General features: G+C 40.1%; 1 protein-coding gene across 2 annotated transcripts in view; it reads right to left on the reverse strand.

Moving 5' to 3' along the window:
* megf11 (multiple EGF-like-domains 11) overlaps positions 1–17,926 on the reverse strand; it is a 510,687-nt gene extending 492,761 nt beyond the window's left edge. For both annotated transcript variants that reach the window (XM_061917129.1, XM_061917127.1), the window contains exon 1: positions 17,730–17,926. The gene's annotated coding sequence lies outside the window, so the exon portion shown is untranslated. The remainder of the gene's footprint in view (positions 1–17,729) is intronic.
* Between the last annotated feature and the right edge of the window lie 332 nt (positions 17,927–18,258).

Raw genomic sequence — 18,258 nt, forward strand, 5'->3', positions numbered from 1 at the left:
AAAGCCCTGCCTCTACCGGAAGTCGCAGAAGATGACGTCACATGTTGATGGCTCCTCACATATTCACATTGATTTTAATGGGAGCCTCCAACAAAAACAGCTATTCGGACCAAGAAAACGACAATTTCCCCATTAATTTGAGCGAGGATGAAAGATTTGTGTTTGAGGATATTGATAGCGAAGGACTAGAAAAGAAAAAAAAACGCGATTGTAATCACGTTGCATTGAGACCGATTCATATGTTTTTAGAGACATTTACTAGGATAATTCTGGGAAATCCTTTATCCTTCTATTGTGTTGTTAGTGTTTTATTGAGTTTAACAGTACCTGATCGTCGGAAGTGTACGTCCACGGCCGGGTGTTGACGCGCAGTGTCTCGGGGAAGTCGACGGCAGCTATGGACGGCACAAGCTCAGCTGATATCCGGTAAGTGGCAACTTTTTAACCACAATTTTCTCACCAAAACCTGCTGGTTGACAAGTGGTCGGGATCCATGTCCGCTGTGATCCATAGTAAAGTTTCAACTCCGTGAATTTTAAACAAGGAATCACCGTGTGTTTGTGTGGCTAAAGGCTGAAGCTTCCCAACTCCATTGTTCTACTTTGACTTCTCCAATATTAATTGAACAAATTGCAAAATATTCAGCAACACAGATCTTCAAAATACTGTGTAATTATGCCGTTAAAGCAGACGACTTTTAGCTGTGTGTGTGTGCAGCGCTCATATTCCTAACAGCCCGTGACGTCACGCGTACACATCATTACGCAACGTTTTCAAAAAAAAAGTCCCGGGAAATTTAAAATTGCAATTTAGTAAACTAAAAAGGCCATATTGGCATGTGTTGCAATGTTGATATTTCATCATTGATGTATAAACTATCAGACTGCGTGGTGGGTAGTAGTGGGTTTCAGTAGGCCTTTAACAAAATCCAAGAAGGCCCCTGTGCAACATCCCCACTTACACCGCCAATCCCACTCTGGACATTCTGTATGTACCTTATGCAGCGCAATTCCAACCTACTGCAAACCACAATAATAAACATAATGTTAACTTAATAACATTATTACCTTTGTAAGGACAGTTTATAGTATATAGAAAAATAGCACGATGTGAACACTTATTCCAACTGTGGCAGCTGCACTCCTCGTCTTCTGCCTGTCATAATGATGACCATCCATCATGCGCCAGAATGACGCCATGTACCACATGAATCGGGAAGCATAATTAGCGTGTCACCCACAGCACCAGGTGACAGGCACCATGATACCAGGTCCCTTAGCGGTTCACGCTCAGGTCAGCTTTGCATGTTAATTAAAATGTTTCATCAGATGAGGCCTCAAACTTGATCAAGCTTGTACTTCATCTTCACCTTTCAAGACCGTCTTGGTTTTGCGAGCAAGAGTGATTAATTATTCAGTCTTCATTAACTATTGTTTGATAAAAAGGGAACATTAGTTAACACTAATTTACGATTATGACGAATGCGATTGTTTAGCAGGGACGCTGTCATACACTGACAAGCATTATGCTGCGAGGCCCCTTTTTAATGTGTTGTTCAGTAACATTAAGCTTGAATTGGATCTTGAACCTGCAATATTATAACCACCATTATAATGACATTCGATTAAAGAGCTTTATCAAAAACAAAAACAAAATAAATGCCAGTTAAATAATTATAAGTAAATAAATTATATTGTTATTTCACACATACTGTAACTCAAGCTTGTTTTATTTATTTGTATATTCATTTACAAAATTCAAAACCAGTGAAGTTGGCACGTTGTGTAAATCTTAAATAAAAAGACAATACAATGATTTGCAAATCCTTTTCAACCTATATTCAATTGAACAGACTGCAAAAACAAGTTACTTAACGTTCAAACTGGAAAACTATTACTTTTCGCAAATATTAGCTCATTTGAAATTTGATGCCTGCAACATGTTTCAAAAAAGCTGGCATAGATGGCAAAAAAGTCTGACAAAGTTGAGGAATGCTCATCAAACACTTATTTGGAACATCCCACAGGTGAACAGGCTAATTGGGAACAGGTGGGTGCCATGATTGGGTATAAAAGCAGCTTCCATGAAATGCTCAGTCATTCACCAAGAAGGAGGGTCATCCCTTTGTGAACAAATGCGAGAGCAAATTGTCCAACAGTTTAAGAACAACATTTCTCAACGAGATTTAGAAAAAAATTTGGGGGATTTCTCCATCTACGGTCCGTATCATCACAAGGTTCAGAGAATCTGGAGAAATCAATGCACATAAGCGGCAAGAGCAACATTGAATGCCAGTGATCTTTGATCCCTCAAGTGGTACAGCATCAAAAAGCGACATCAGTGTGTAAAAGATATCACCACATGGGCTCAACAACACTTCATAAAACCACCGTCAGTAACTTCAGTTGGTCGCTACATCTTTAAGTGAAAGTTTAAACTCTACTATGCAAAGCGAAAGCTATTTATCAACAACACCCAGAAACGCTGCCGGCTTCGCTGAGCCCGAGCTCATCTAAAATGGACTGATGCAAAGTGGTAAAGTGTTCCGTGGTCTGACGAGTCCACATTTCAAATAGTTTTTGGAAACCATGGACGTTGTATCCTCCGGACCCTATGGGAAAAAGAACCATCCAGACTGTTATAGGCGCAAAGTTCAAAAGCCAGCATCTGTGATGGTATGGGGGTGTATTAGTTTCCAAGGCGTGGGTAACTTACACATCTGTGAAGGCACCATTAATATTGAAAGGTATATACAGGTTTTAGAGGAACATATGTTGCGTTCCAAGCAACGTTATCATGGACGCCCCTGCTTATTTCAGCAAGACAATGCCAAGTCACATGTTACAACAGCGTGGCTTCATAGTAAAAGAGTGCTGGTACTAGACTGGCCTGCCTGTAGTCCAGACCTGTCTCCCATTAAAAATGTGTGGCGCAATATGAAGCGTAAAATACCACAACGGAGACCCCGGACTGTTGAACAACTTAAGCTGTTCATCAAGCAAAAATGGGAAAGAATTCCACCTGAAAAGGTTGAAAATTGGTGTCCTCAGTTGCCAAACATTTACTGAGTGTTGTTGTTAAAAGGAAAGGCCATGTAACACAGTGGTAAAAATGCTCGTGTGCCAACTTTTTTGCAATGTGTTGCTGCCATTAAATTTTAAGTTAATGATTATTTGCAAAAAAAAAAAGTGTTTCTCAGTTCGAACATTAAATATCTTGTCTTTGCAGTCTATTATCACTATCACTATAGATAGCTATTTTAAACTTGACAAACAAGTCAATGGCGTTTTAAAATTGTTTTTATCATCTTCGTCTTTTAGGAAAGGTAAAATCGTTTTTATCTTTTAACCTTTTTGAACAAGTCGTGCATGCTTTTATTTCAAGTTGCCTGGACTACTGCAATGCACTTTATGCTGGCATTAGCCAAAAAGCTCTCTCCCGGTTGCAATTAGTCCAGAACGCCGCAGCACGACTTTTAACGGGGGCAAGGAAACGCCAGCATATAACCCCAATCCTTGGGAGTTTGCGCTGGCTCCCTGTTCACTTTAGATTTGATTTTAAAACCTTGCTGTTAGTTTTTAAAGCTGTACATGGACTGCCACCTCATTATATCTCAGACCTCATCCAAACTTACAATCCTGCGCGCGCTCTGAGGTCTGAGAACCAGCTCCGGCTCGTGGTGCCCAGGACCAGACTTAAAACCAGGGGAGACAGGGACTTCTCTGTGGTCGGCCTTAAGCTCTGGAACACTCTGCCCCTACATATTCCAACTGCTCCCACAGTAGAGTGTTTTAAGTCTCGTCTTAAGACCCATTTTTATTCTCTGGCTTTTAACACTACATGAGTTGTGTGGTCCTCTGTGATTTTGAATTTTTGATTTCTATTTACTGTTTTATTGGTTTTACCCTTTAAAATCCATCCATCCATCCATCCATCCATCATCTTCCGCTTATCCGAGGTCGGGTCGCGGGGGCAACAGCCTAGGCAGGGAAACCCAGACTTCCCTCTCCCCAGCCACTTTGTCTAGCTCTTCCCGGGGGATCCCGAGGCGTTCCCAGGCCAGCCGGGAGACATAGTCTTCCCAACGTGTCCTGGGTCTTCCCCGTGGCCTCCTACCGGTTGGACGTGCCCTAAACACCTCCCTAGGGAGGCGTTTGGGTGGCATCCTGACCAGATGCCCGAACCACCTCATCTGGCTCCTCTCGATGTGAAGGGGCAGCGGCTTTACTTTGAGTTCCTCCCGGATGGCAGAACTTCTCACCCTATCTCTAAGGGAGAGCCCCGCCACACGGCGGAGGAAACTCATTTCGGCTGCTTGTACCCGTGATCTTATCCTTTCGGTCATGACCCAAAGCTCATGACCATAGGTGAGGATGGGAACGTAGATCGACCGGTAAATTGAGAGCTTTGCCTTCCGGCTCAGCTCCCTCTTCACCACAACGGATCGGTACAACGTCCGCATTACTGAAGACGCCGCACCAATCGGCCTGTCGATCTCACGATCCACTCTTCCCCCACTCGTGAACAAGACTCCTAGGTACTTGAACTCCTCCACTTGGGGCATTCCACCCTTTTCCGGGCGAGAACCATGGACTCAGACTTGGAGGTGCTGATTCTCATTCCGGTCGTTTCACACTCGGCTGCGAACCGATCCAGCGAGAACTGAAGATTCCGGTCAGATGAAGCCATCAGGACCACATCATCTGCAAAAAGCAGAGACCTAATCCTGCGGCTACCAAACCGGAACCCCTCAACGCCTTGACTGCGCCTAGAAATTCGGTCCATAAAAGTTATGAACTGAATCGGTGACAAAGGACAGCCTTGGCGGAGTCCAACCCTCACTGGATATTATTAAAATCGTTTTTAATAATATTTATTTTATATCGGTTTTATTTGTATTTATTGTTTTATTTTTTGTTTTTATTCAGTCATTGGTGGAGCTCAGGGTAGTATTTGAATGTTGTCTTTAATATTGTTGTGCAGCACTTTGGAAACATTTTGTTGTTTAAATGTGCTATATAATTAAAGTGGATTGGATTGGATATTCAATTGAATATATCATATTTCCTTGAATTGACGCCGGGGCGCTAATTAATTCTCACTCCTACGCTTACCAAAGGCATGCGGTAAAAGTAAGCATGCGCTAATTATTTTAAAACCTCTTCTCACTCCGGCACTTACCAAAGGCATGCAGTAAACATTTGAGTGTGATGTAAGCTTGGACCTTAAATCCTACTGAATAGCTCTTAATCTTCTTCCCTTTATGCGATTTCAAATTAGCGGTATTGAAATCAGCCTCCTCCCTTTTGAAAATGATGACAGGGGAAGTGTCACTCGTGACGTCACGAGTTTGACCAGGCGGTAATATTAAGCATGCGCTAATAATTTTGCAAAACGAGTTTGACCAGGCAGTAATTCAAGGCAGGCGCATACTATACGCCCCGGCGGCAATTCAAGGAAATACGGTAAGTTGAAAAGGATTTGCAGATCATCGTATTCTGTTTTTATTTACCATTTACACAACGTGCCAACTATACTGGTTTTGGTTTTTGTACATATTGAATAAATATATAGTCTATGGTCAGTGGAGCAAAATGTGGGTATAAGTACAGTATAGGCGGCACATAGAGGCGCTACCCTAGAGGGTGCTCCGCGCTATAGAGGACGCCAAAACAACGGGCAGTTTGCTTTTTCTGTTCTTAGCCTTTTGTACATGATGTAGTCAATACCAGAAGCATGTCTGTGTTAGATGCCCACTGCCTCCTTGTCTTCCCCCTTTCACACACACACACACACACACACACACACACACACACACACACACACACACACACACACACACACACACACACACACACACACAACGCCTATGCTTGTTTGTATTCAGAAGTGGTTTTACCGGAGTATTTTATGAATAATTAATCTACTTTTACACCGTTATGTTCAGTTTTTTTCCCAATTGCTTTATCTATTTATATCATCATATTTATATTTACAATCTATTGATTACTGCTTGCAAAGAAATCCTTCTTTGAGTAGCCGTCGTCACATGACTTTGTTTCATTAATCCAACACGTGGACGAGAGACGTTTGACTCCATTTCTATAATCAAACGGAGCCTGGCGGTGACATGACTGCACTTAAGAGTATACTACACACTGTAAAAAGTGACACATTGAAATAGAGTCTCTCGGTCTCAAACACACACACATATACCAACTACAATTGGAGTGCAAGTACTGAATAAATTAGTTACCTAGGACCTGGGTACAATTTCCAATGAATACTTACTTAAATACTCGGGACATTTATATCAATCAATCAATGTTTATTTATATAGCCCTAAATCACAAGTGCCTAAAAGGGCTGCACAAACCACAACGGCATCCTCGGTAGGGCCCACATTAGGGCAAGGAAAAACTCACCCCAGAGGGACGTCCACAATGATGACTATGAGAAACCTTGGAGAGGACCGCATATGTGGGGTTACTCTACTACTCCAAAGCAGGGGTGTTCAAACTAAGTGTGGCCCACGAGCATCTTCAGTTTGGCCTAAGAGACTTCAACAGTTCAACAAGGAGTTTGGCCCGCAATATGTCTCGGGGTCAATTTCAATTGTCTTAAAGATTATACACTGTAATCATGTCACCAGCTTGTGGACGACGGTTGAAAATTGGGTAAATTACTCATTTTTGCTCCAGATGCATATTATAGTGTCGCCACGGTCTCATTTATGTCCATTAATACATTTTATTCTTATTCATCATTTGAGTATTTTTTTCTGTACTGTTAATATTATCTTGTGCTACTAAGTGTATTTATATAAGAAAAGCTTAGAAAGAGTGGAAATATGGCACCTTAAAAAATGTTTACAATGAAAACACAACAAAAATGAATTATATCAAATTAGGGCTGGGCGATATGGCCTTTTTTTTAATATCTCGATATTTTTTGGCCATATCACGATACACGATATATATCTCAATATTTTGCCTTAACCTTGAATGAACACTTGATGCAAATAATCACAGCAGTATGGTGATTCTATGTGTCTACACTAAAATATTCCTGTTCATACTGCATTAATATATGCTCATTTTAAACTTACATGCAGAAAGGGAAAACACAACTACCGTATTTTTCGGAGTATAAGTCATTAAGTCGCACCTGCCGAAAATGCATAATAAAGAAGGAAAAAAACATATATAAGTCGCACTGGAGTATAAGTCCCATTTTTGGGGGAAATTTATTTGATAAAACCCAACACCAACAATAGACATTTGAAAGGTAATTTAAAATAAATAAAGAATAGTGAACAACAGGCTGAATAAGTGTACTTTATATGAGGCATAAATAACCAACTGAGAACGTGCCTGGTATGTTAATGTAACATATTATGGTAAAAGTCATTCATATAACTACAGTATAACATATAGAACATGCCATACGTTTACCAAACAATCTGTCACTCCTAATCGATAAATCCCATGAAATCTTATACGTCTAGTCTCTTACGTGAATGAGCTAAATAATATTATTTGATATTTTACGGTAATGTGTTAATAATTTCACACATAAGTCGCTCCTGATTATAAGTCGCACCCTTGGCCAAACTATGAAAAAAGTGTGACTTATAGTCCGAAAAATACGCTTAGTCAATTGACCAAATCTGTAGTTATTAAAAAAGGTTATCCAGGGTAAATCCCAACTAACCTTATCCTTGTCCACACACCCACAATGGTTGTTTAAGATCTCTTCCCTCCCCAGCGTAACACAACCTAGTACGCATGCGCGGAAAATGCGCACATCACTCACCTCCAGTGTTGCTTTGTGTGCAAGTTCTTAAATTGAACTTATCTGTACATTATACAGTGTTGTGGTATTTCAATTAACTGGAATCCAGTCTGCTGTGGGGCCCTATTGTAGTGAATCACACCTGAGTCATCATAAATTAATCAAATCTTTAATGGACAAGTGAAAGTAAACAATGTGATAAAGAACATTTTAAATCATCAATCCAGGGATCTAGATATCTGGTCAGGACACTCCTCACTCTTTTTCCTTCACCTTCATTGTCCATTCATTTTTGCTGACTTTATATACTGTACCCCAAGACGTTGACATACTGTACATGGCGGACGATAACTGATACAGTCTGCTTTGCCAGTCCAAAAGCATGCGCTGTTTTCCGTAGTCTTCCTTCGTCGGCCATGTAAGACGAAGCACACACACTACCTTTTTTTTTTCTTTTCTTTTTTTTAAATCACATCCACGTGAGCCCGCAATCTCGTTGTCTCTCCTTTGACAAATGCAGAAAGTTTTTCGGTAAGTGGAATCACAGCTGACATTCGAAAGTTCTCTTGTTGTCTGAAAAATGTTGTATCCCAAATAGCTGCAATCGCGCGTCTTCTTCTCTAAAAAGGTATTCATGTGTGATTTCCACAAGCGTCTGTACAGTCGGAAGGAGAAACACGGGCATGTCTGGATGACTCGCCTCCATATTTCCCGTGGTTTGCTCCGAGTAACCAGACTGCTTTATTATGAAGCTGGCTGTGGCGCGTTCTTTCTGACGTCACTTCCTGTTTTAGGTGAGGTCTTTCTGGCGTCACTCCCTCTCCGAACTCAGTTTGTAAACGATCGATGAGTCCATACAAAGCAAAGAGCTAGACATTCAAGAAATAGACGGCGCACCGTGTAAAAAATTATCCAAGGAGGGGGACCTTAAAGGCCTACTGAAACCCACTACTACCCACCACGCAGTCTGATAGTTTATATATCAATGATGAAATATTAACATTGCAACACATGCCAATACGGCCTTTTTAGTTTACTAATTTACAATTTTAAATTACCCGGGAGTTTCGTCTTGGAAACGTCATGTAATGATGACGTGTACGCAAGACGTCACGGGTTTTTAGGAAGTATGAGCGCTGCACACACACACAGCTAAATGTTGTCTGCTTAAACGGCATAATTACACAGTATTTTGGAGATCTGAGTTGCTGAATCTTTTGCAATTTGTTCAATTAATATTGGAGAAGTCACAGAGTTGGGAAGCTTAAGCCTTTAGCCACACAAACACACAGTGATTCCTTGTTTAAAATTCCTGGAGGTGAAACGTTACTATGGATCAGCGAGCATGAAACAAGACCAGATGTCAACCAGCAGGTTTCGGTGAGAAAATTGTGGTTTAAACGTCAGTTCTTACCGGAGAAAAGCTGAGCTTGTGTCGTCCATAGCTGCCGTTGACTCCCCTGAGACACTGCACGTCAAGACACCCGTGGAGACACCCTTCCGACAATCAGGTAATATTTAACTCACTAAAACACTAGTAACACAATAGAAAGATAAGGAATTTCCCAGAATTATCCTATTAAATGTGTCTAAAAACATCGGAATCCGTCCCAAAAGCGTTTTTTTTTTTTTACTTTTTTTTTAAACTTTTTTTTTCTAGTCCGTCGCTATCAATATCCTCAAACACAAATCTTTCATCCTCGCTCAAATTAATGGGGAAATTGTCGTTTTCTCGGTCCGAATAGCACTTTTTGTTGGAGGCTCCCATTATAAACAATGTGAATATGTGAGGAGCCCCCACACTTGCGACGTCATCGTCTGCGACTTCTGGTAGAGGCAGGGCTTTTGTCTTAGCACCGAAAGTTGGGAACTTTATCATGGATGTTCTCTACTAAATCCTTTCAGCAAAAATATGGCAATATCGCGAAATGATCAAGTATGACACATAGAATGGACCTGCTATCCCCGTTTGAATAAGAAAATCTCATTTTAGTAGGCTTTTAAACGAGGGTTTAGTGTGGCCGAAACGGACCTTAGGCTAATAATTATTTGTTTAACGGGTTATCCGGCCTGTAATGAGATGGGGACTTGTCCAGGGTGTACACCGCCTTCCACCCAAATGCAACTGAGATAGGCTCCGGTGACCCCGAAATGGACAGGACGTAGGAAATGGATGGATGGATGGGGGTTATCCGGCTTTATGTAGACATAGCCTTATATTCAGTTCAATACCTCATGGTCATGACTGTTATGGCTGCTTGGTGTATCTTTAGTATTTAATCACTTAAAATGATCAGTACGTGTAATTGATTTAACTAGTAAATCTGATTACAGTTTAAAGTCCATTGTAATTACCGTGAAAAGCCTCTTATCTGCACACGTGCACGTGTGAGGTAAATAGGCGTGCAACTCCTGATGATGAAGAGAGGATTTCTGCAGTCTAAGACTTAATGATGAATTAGCCTTATCAACAAAGCACAACACATTGTAAACACACACAGTGAAGCTTATTATTATCGCTGCTCATTTCCACAGCTCATGTAAAAAAAAAAAATTGCCGCCTTGACTGAACGCTAGTGTCAAAAAGCTCCCAAGCAGCAGGGTTCCACCGACAAGGCAAAAAAAAAAGTGTCAAGTGGAAGCAGTCAGCGTCTTCCCACAAGGGACATGGCTGTCGTTAAACAAGAAACTAATGAGTGCATTCATCTGTGTCCAGCCAAGCATCAGTGCCGTGGCGGGGGCCGCACCTAAGGGAGATTGGATTAACACATGTAGTGCCACACCGGAGCGCCTGTATCTCCAAAATCCGCCTGTGTGTTCACCGAGCGCGCGTATTAGGCCGTCGCTATCCGTTCCTCTGCATAGTGCCGGCTAACCGGCATGACCGCGGGCCTTTGAGCGATAATCAATTAAATGCACACAAGCCTAATCAGATGCAGACACGGTCAGATCTGAGGGATGGCTAACCAAGCTGAATTTAAGTTGAAGACGTCTTAGAACTTTTGGCATGGTGCTGATTCAAATTGCATTCAAAAAGGGAGCTTTTTTTTTTCACTGGGCTGTTATCACACATTGTGATGCACACAGCATGCTGGGGGAATGACTTGTGTGCAGATATGCAGTGCAGCCTGTAGCATAAACACAAGTTGTTATTAGGGCTGTCAAAATTCATGCGTTAAAGCACATGAAACCATCATGGATAATAATCTGATTAAAATATTAACATAATTGACACATAATGATTTTTTTTTTAAAATGTATGTGGTAACGCATCGGGCTGTTTGTCCCAGTAGTGGGGATGATTAAATTCGATTCCAATTGTCATGATCCCAAATGATGGTTGGACAATTAGTAATAGCTTCCTGTATGTTAGCTTCCTATAAGTAAATGCCCCAAATTGGCAATTAGGATACTTCTTATGCCAGCCTCATTGGGAAGTTTATCCATGCTTCCTGTGCACTTCCTTGCTGCGCTGTTTTTGTCATTAAATACATTTTTACTTGCATTTCAACTGCCATCTTTGCATCTTGGGGTTCAAAAACAACACAGAACGTAACACTGATTGTCGGGGTAACAAATTCCTAGTCAATTCTCGCAATGTATTATTTGAGAAAGAAATTTGAAAACCGTTTCAAGTTTGAAAAAGGCACAGCTGCTGGCATTTGGTGTGTATGCGCAGAATATAAGCAGAGAGGTGATCTATACATTTTTTATTTTATCATTTTTTTTCGCAAATTACAAATTTATTCCAAATATGATGAAGAAAAAAATCAAGATTCGGATTAGGGCTGGGCGATATATCGATATACGCGATATATCGCGGGTTTGTCTCTGTGCGATATAGAAAATGACTATATCGTAATATTCGAGTATACGTTCTCACGCAGTTGCTTTTAGCTGCTGCCATTACACTACAGGCTCTTCCCACTCCTCCTTGTGTCTCCTTCTCACAGAGTGTAAGCGCAGCTTCTTACATACGTCACACACTGTCACGTCATACGTGACATACGTATACGCCATTGCCCAGCAGAGACGTAGCAGCATGGCTAACGTTAGCTGTTTTGCTAGCGGAGTGTTGCGAGGGATAATACGAGAGAAACAAGGTGCGAATCTGGTACCAAGTAAGGAAAAATTAATTCCCAAGAAAAACAGCACAGGGTCCATCGTCTGGCGGAGGTTCCGCTTCAAGCGGGAATATGTCGTATATACAACTTTAATTTGTCAAGTGTGGGGCACAAGCGTTGCTACCAGAAGTAGCATTACTGTTAATATGTAGCATCGTTTGAAAAGTTTTGGTAAATTGCCTTAGTTGTGATTTCCTTCTCTGCATGAAAGTTTAAAATAAGCATATATTAATGCAGTATGAACAAGAACGTTTTAATGTAGACTAGGGCTGGGCAATATATCGATATAAACGATCGCAGGTTTGTCTCTGTGCGATATGGAAAATGACTATATCGTAATATTCGATTATATGTTCTGACACAGTTGCTTTTAGCTGCGGGCATTACATTACTGGCGTTTCTCACTCCTCCTTGTCTTTCCTCACAGAGAAGTAAAATAAGCCCGCCTTCTTACATATGTCACATATTGTCGCGCGTCTAGCATCATACGCTCTCTCTGACCAGAGAGGTAGCAGCAGGGCTAACGTTAGCTGAGGCAGGTCGTACAAGCAGAGCGGAGTGGAGCTTGTGACAATACAAGAGAGAGAAGGTGTGAAACTGATCACAAATGGAGGAAGAACAATAAATGCCCAAAATAAAGAGCAGGGGATCCATCATCTGGCGGTGCACATTCGGATTTTTTTTTCTGAATTGATCTGCCGTGCCGTGGTGTTCCCCTAAAATAGGAAAGCTGCATATATGCGGCGGATGGGTGCGGACTGGCGGACCTGTGCACAAACCACGTCCAGGCCCGGTGCAAACTGACACATTGACTAGAATAGAGCAGCAGCTGTTACACATCTTATAGACATCTAAGTCAATATGGAAGATGCCAATCAGGATGTTGGTCCTCTAAATGGGAAACTAAAGTAAAAAGAATAAATAAATAAATAAATAATTTAAAATAAAAAAAACGACAGTTATTTTCTCCGAAGCACTTTCAACATAAAATTAAATAAAAAGGAGTACACTTATAGACTTAGAGTTGGACTTCCTTTTTATTGTCATTCAAATTTGAACTTCACAGTACATATAAGAACAACATTTTGTTGCATTAGCTCATAGTAGTGCAAGATATAAAAAAACAATAAGGTGCAGATATAAATAAATAGACTACTGTACATATAAATGTATTGCACTTTTGCATATGCATCCAGGTTAATGGATGTATGTTATATTGTCTTAATATTCCAGTGTGTTAATCCATTTTTGGGGGGAATTGAGGGGATTACTATGATGCGCTCAAGAGTCTTACGGCCTGAGGGAAGAAGCTGTTACAGAACCTGGAGGTTCTGCTTTGGAGGCTGCGGAACCTCTTTCTTGAGTCTAGCAGTAAAAACAGTCCTTGGTGGGAGTGGGAGGTCCACGTTGGCGTTAAGATGAACATAATCTTAAAGATAGATAGATAGATAGATAGATAGATAGATAGATAGATAGATAGATAGATAGATAGATAGATAGATAGATAGATAGATAGATAGATAGAACTTTATTCCTTCAGGAGAGTTCCTTCAAGAAAATTAAAATACTAATAATAAATAAATAATAAAGGTGTCATTGTTTTTGTTTTTGTTTACGGTCTTACGCTGCTACTTTTTTTCTACAAACCCCGTTTCCATATGAGTTGGTAAATTGTGTTAGATGTAAATATAAACAGAATACAATGATTTGCAAATCATTTTCAACCCATATTCAATTGAATATGCTACATAGACAACACATTTGATGTTCAAACTGATAAACATTTTTTTATTTGCAAATAATCATTAACTTTAGAATTTGATGCCAGCAACACGTGACAAAGAAGTTGGGAAAGGTGGCAATAAATACTGATAAAGTTGAGAAATTATCATCAAACACCTATTTGGAACATCCCACAGGTGTGCAGGCTGATTGGGAACAGGTAGGTGCTATGATTGGGTATAAAAGCAACTTCCATGAAATGCTAAGTAATTCACAAACAAGGATGGGGCGAGCGTCACCACTTTGTAAGCAAATTGTCGAACAGTTTTTTTAAAACAACATTTCTCAACGAGCTATTGCAAGGAATTTAGGGATTTTACCATCTACAGTCCGTAAAATCATCAAAAGATTCAGCGAATCTGGAGAAATCACTGCACGTAAGCGATGATATTACGGACCTTTGATCCCTCAGGCGGTACTGCATCAAAAACCGACATCAGTGTGTAAAGGATATCACCACATGGGCTCAGGAACACTTCAGAAAACCACTGTCAGTAACCAAAGTTGGTCGCTACATCTGTAAGTGAAAGTTAAAACTCTACTATGCAAAGCGAAAGCCATTTATCAGGAACGCCGCCGGCTTCGCTAAGATGGACTGACGCAAAGTGGAAAAGTGTTCTGTGGTCTGACGGGTCTAGATTTCAAAATATATTTGGAAACTGTGGACGTGGTGTCCTCCGGAACAAAGAGGAAAATAACCATCCGGATTGTAATAGGCGCAAAGTTCAAAAGCCAGCATCTGTGATGGTATGGGTGTGTATTAGTGCCCAAGGCATGGGTAACTTACACATCTGTGAAGGCACCATTAATGCTAAATGGTCCATACAGGTTTTGGAGCAACATATGTTGTCATACAAGCAATGGTATCAAGGACGCCCCAGCTTATTTCAGCAAAACAATGCCAAAGCACATGTTACAACCGCGGGGCTTCGTAGTAGAAGAGCGCGGGTACTTTCCTGGCCCGCCTGCAGTCCAGACCTGTCTCCCATTGAAAATGTGTGACGCATTATGAAGCGTAAAATACGACAACAAGACCCTGGACTGTTGAACAACTTAAGCTGTACATCAAGCAAAAATGGTAAAGAATTTTGTTTCCTAAGTTCCCAAACGTTTATTGAGTGTTGTTAAAAAAAAAAGATGATATAACACAGTGGTGAATATGCCCTTTCCCAACTACTTTGGCACGTGTTGCAGCCATGAAATTCTTTTTTTTTTTTTTTAAATAATAAGTTTATGAGTTTGATCATCAAATATCTTGTCTTTGTAGCATTTTCAACTGAATATGGGTTGAAAAGGATTTGCAAATCATTGTATTCCATTTATATTTATATCTAACACAATTTCCCAACTCATATGGAAACAGAGTTTGTACTTCCTGTTTTGTGGTTTGTTCTGCAGTGATTTTACACCTGCTGTTCTCCTCACCTGTTCCTGGTTGGCAACTAGGAGACGCTGATTAATTATCTTGCATACGCCAGAGTGTCGATTATGTTGATTTCTGAGTACATTTAATGGGCTATGCCTAATTAAATGATCTTCTTCCAGCACATCGCTTGCCTTCTCTGCATCCTGGGATCACGCCAACAGCAAGTCACGCGCCACCATGACAAGAAGGCGTTTAATGAACACGTTAAATGCAAAAATATTCCCTTCTTTCTTGAGTCTCTATGCACCTCCGAAATGAAACATTATTAATATAGATTAAAAATGGCTGTGATTAGTCGTCAGCAACTCTGTGATTAATCGGATTTAAAAACTGTGACTGTTTGTCAGCACCAGTGTTCAAAAGAGAAGAAGAAAGAGGTATATATGAGCCATTCACTGCATCTCACAAAAAATGTAAATTACACAAGTGCAGCAAAGTGCAGGTTTGTACCTTTGTGTATTTCATTAACTTTTGTTAATGCACTTGTTTTGGCCCCAGGGTGTTTGCCCAATGTTCAGTGCTTTCGCAGAAATAATAACACCTATCAGTCAGCGCACAGCAAAAACAGCTTAATTCGCGGAATAAAGGTCACGGCAGCTGTTGCTTAAAAAGCGTTATGACAGGATTGAACAAAACAACCAACAGCAAAGAAAGTCTGCAATATGAAAACAATATCTATATATGTTGAGGTGTTCACATGTCAAAGTTTCCTCCTGCTGAGCTCGCTATAATGATTTGACCTTGTGAACTTTACACAATGCATCATTACGGCACAACAGCGTATGGCGTCCTCCAGACACCGTGCTTCTGAATACTGAACATGCACGGGTTCAAATTAGCAAGATGAATGAAACGTATAATTGGCCATATTGTCGCTGCTGCTGTTTAAATGGCACTTAAACAATTCTTGTCCAAATGCACATTTTGTGTGTCTGCCAAAAGAAAGTGTACTTGGTCTTGGTCCACATCTTCATTAATCAACACTAATGTATTGTATTGGTTAAGGCAAGATTTCCATTTAGGGGGATTTGTGTTACTTTTTTTGGGCTTTGGTGCCCTATAAGATGTACTTTGTGACAGCTCAGAAGGTTAAAAAGTAAAAGGGGTTAGTTAGGCTCACGCAAGATGTGCAACATCTTTATTTTTACTAGTGGTAAATGTCCAGTTCTCACTAAAGATTCATTGTTTTTAAACAATTTAAGAATATATATTCATTCATGGAACTAAAAATAACATTTAGTATATTTTTATCATTGTCTGCTTGTATCCACTTTGACTGCACCCAGCTAACAACGTGCAGGTAAAATGTGCTGCATATTTTACTGCCTTTTTGACATAATTTTTATCATGTTTAACCATTTTATAAAATTTGCATTGTCCCATTTGAAATAATCATAATTTTACACCCAAATGCGGTCCAAAAACAGGACGGAAATCAACATAAAAAACACTAATTATTTAATTTAACTAAATTTGGAAAAAATATTCAAAAAGTAAAAAAAAATGTTTTTAAAAATATTTGTTAAAAAAATATAAATAATTGTTTCAATTGATAAAATAGGTAGATGACATATCTAAATTAGTTGTATATATTATAATAAATACAATGAAAATTGTACTTTTTTATTTGTTAATTGTTTTATTAAATATTGAAATAAAATATTTGTTTTGTATTTGTTTTATTTATTGTTCTATTCTATTTAAATTATATTTTATAAGTGAATTGACATTGTGTGAGTTGGATCAGTTTATTATTATGAATCAAATAAGGCAAGACTGTGCCTCAGTGATTAACTAATTTATCTTTCAAGCATCAATGCAATAAATATAATCTCAATTTAATGCAATGCCATCGTGCAATTATGATTAATGATAACTGTAATGCGGGGAAGCCATGCAGAACTGTGGCGATAATAAAACGTATGCATCACTAACATTTCTTAATGGGTGTAGCTGTCAGTTATTTGATTTCAGGGGTTGGGTGGGCAATGTTTGAACAATATTGTTCAGTGTATTTCAACATAATGCAGTGATGGCATTGATTAAGTGACAAATGGAAGTTTGATCAGCTGCTCTATCTGTCACACTCCACTGCCATCTAGCGGTGTTTGGGTGACATAACAGGTGATCTTTATTCTGGTGGGAATCTTATATTCATTACTGCTGCTGCCCTCTTCCTCTGTGAAGGACAAAACTTTATCTCCAACCCTCATTAAAAATGGATATTAGTCAAAGAGAGATTGCATGGAAGTCAAGTGTACACTTTATAGTGGAAGTTAACAATTCATGTTTTTTTTGGGGGGGGGGGGTTATGTTTTTTTTTAACTGATTATCTGTCATTTAAATGTTTTACAGGAGCACAAAAGCAATGTACAACACATGTCGCAATAAATTCAACAACTCTTTTTCTTTAGCACACAACGCATATTTCCACAGTATAGACTTGCCAACAGCTCAATTAAATAGAAAGCCCAATTTGTCACTAGCCTGCCAAATGATAGAAAGGAAACGACTGCAACCCAACAACAGAGAGCATTTCAGCTGTAATCCGCATCTTTCCACAATTCCACTGCAGACGTGTGTTGAGAAAAATCCACGCTCACCTTCGAAAGAAGCCACTCGAGAAGCAAAGTTGTCCCCCCTCAGGAAAAGAGATATTTCCCGCCGAAAGGAGGTGTCTCAGTTGCGCGTTTTGAAGTGAGAGCTCGACATGGTGCGTTCAAGCGGTGGCTTGGACTGAGTTGAAGCCGTCCTGAGTGTGCACACCCCGGGTGACGGGATGCTGAACCGTCCGCTTCTCTCCCCCGCTGCTGCTCGGTGGCAGAAGCGCGGCCCGCTTTAAACCCGTATGACGTCATGCGCGCCGATGACGAAGCCCCGCCTCCCACCGTGTTTTGTTTAATAGGATTTTAGTACCAAAAACATTTTTGTTTGTTTTTCAATTAAACTCTTGCATGACAATCTCAGATAGCTGCCGTAATCAGTTGGCCAGGTGAGCCCAATTAAAGTACATGGGGAAACTTCATTTACAAACCTAATTGGTTCTTGACATGCTTCGCCAACAGAAACATTTATATAGTAAAACATAGTTCAGGGGTAGGGAACCGATGGCTCTAGAGCCAGATGTGGCTG

The sequence above is a fragment of the Nerophis ophidion genome, linkage group LG12 (assembly GCF_033978795.1).
Source record: "Nerophis ophidion isolate RoL-2023_Sa linkage group LG12, RoL_Noph_v1.0, whole genome shotgun sequence".
In the NCBI taxonomy this organism is placed as follows: Eukaryota; Metazoa; Chordata; class Actinopteri; order Syngnathiformes; family Syngnathidae; genus Nerophis; species Nerophis ophidion.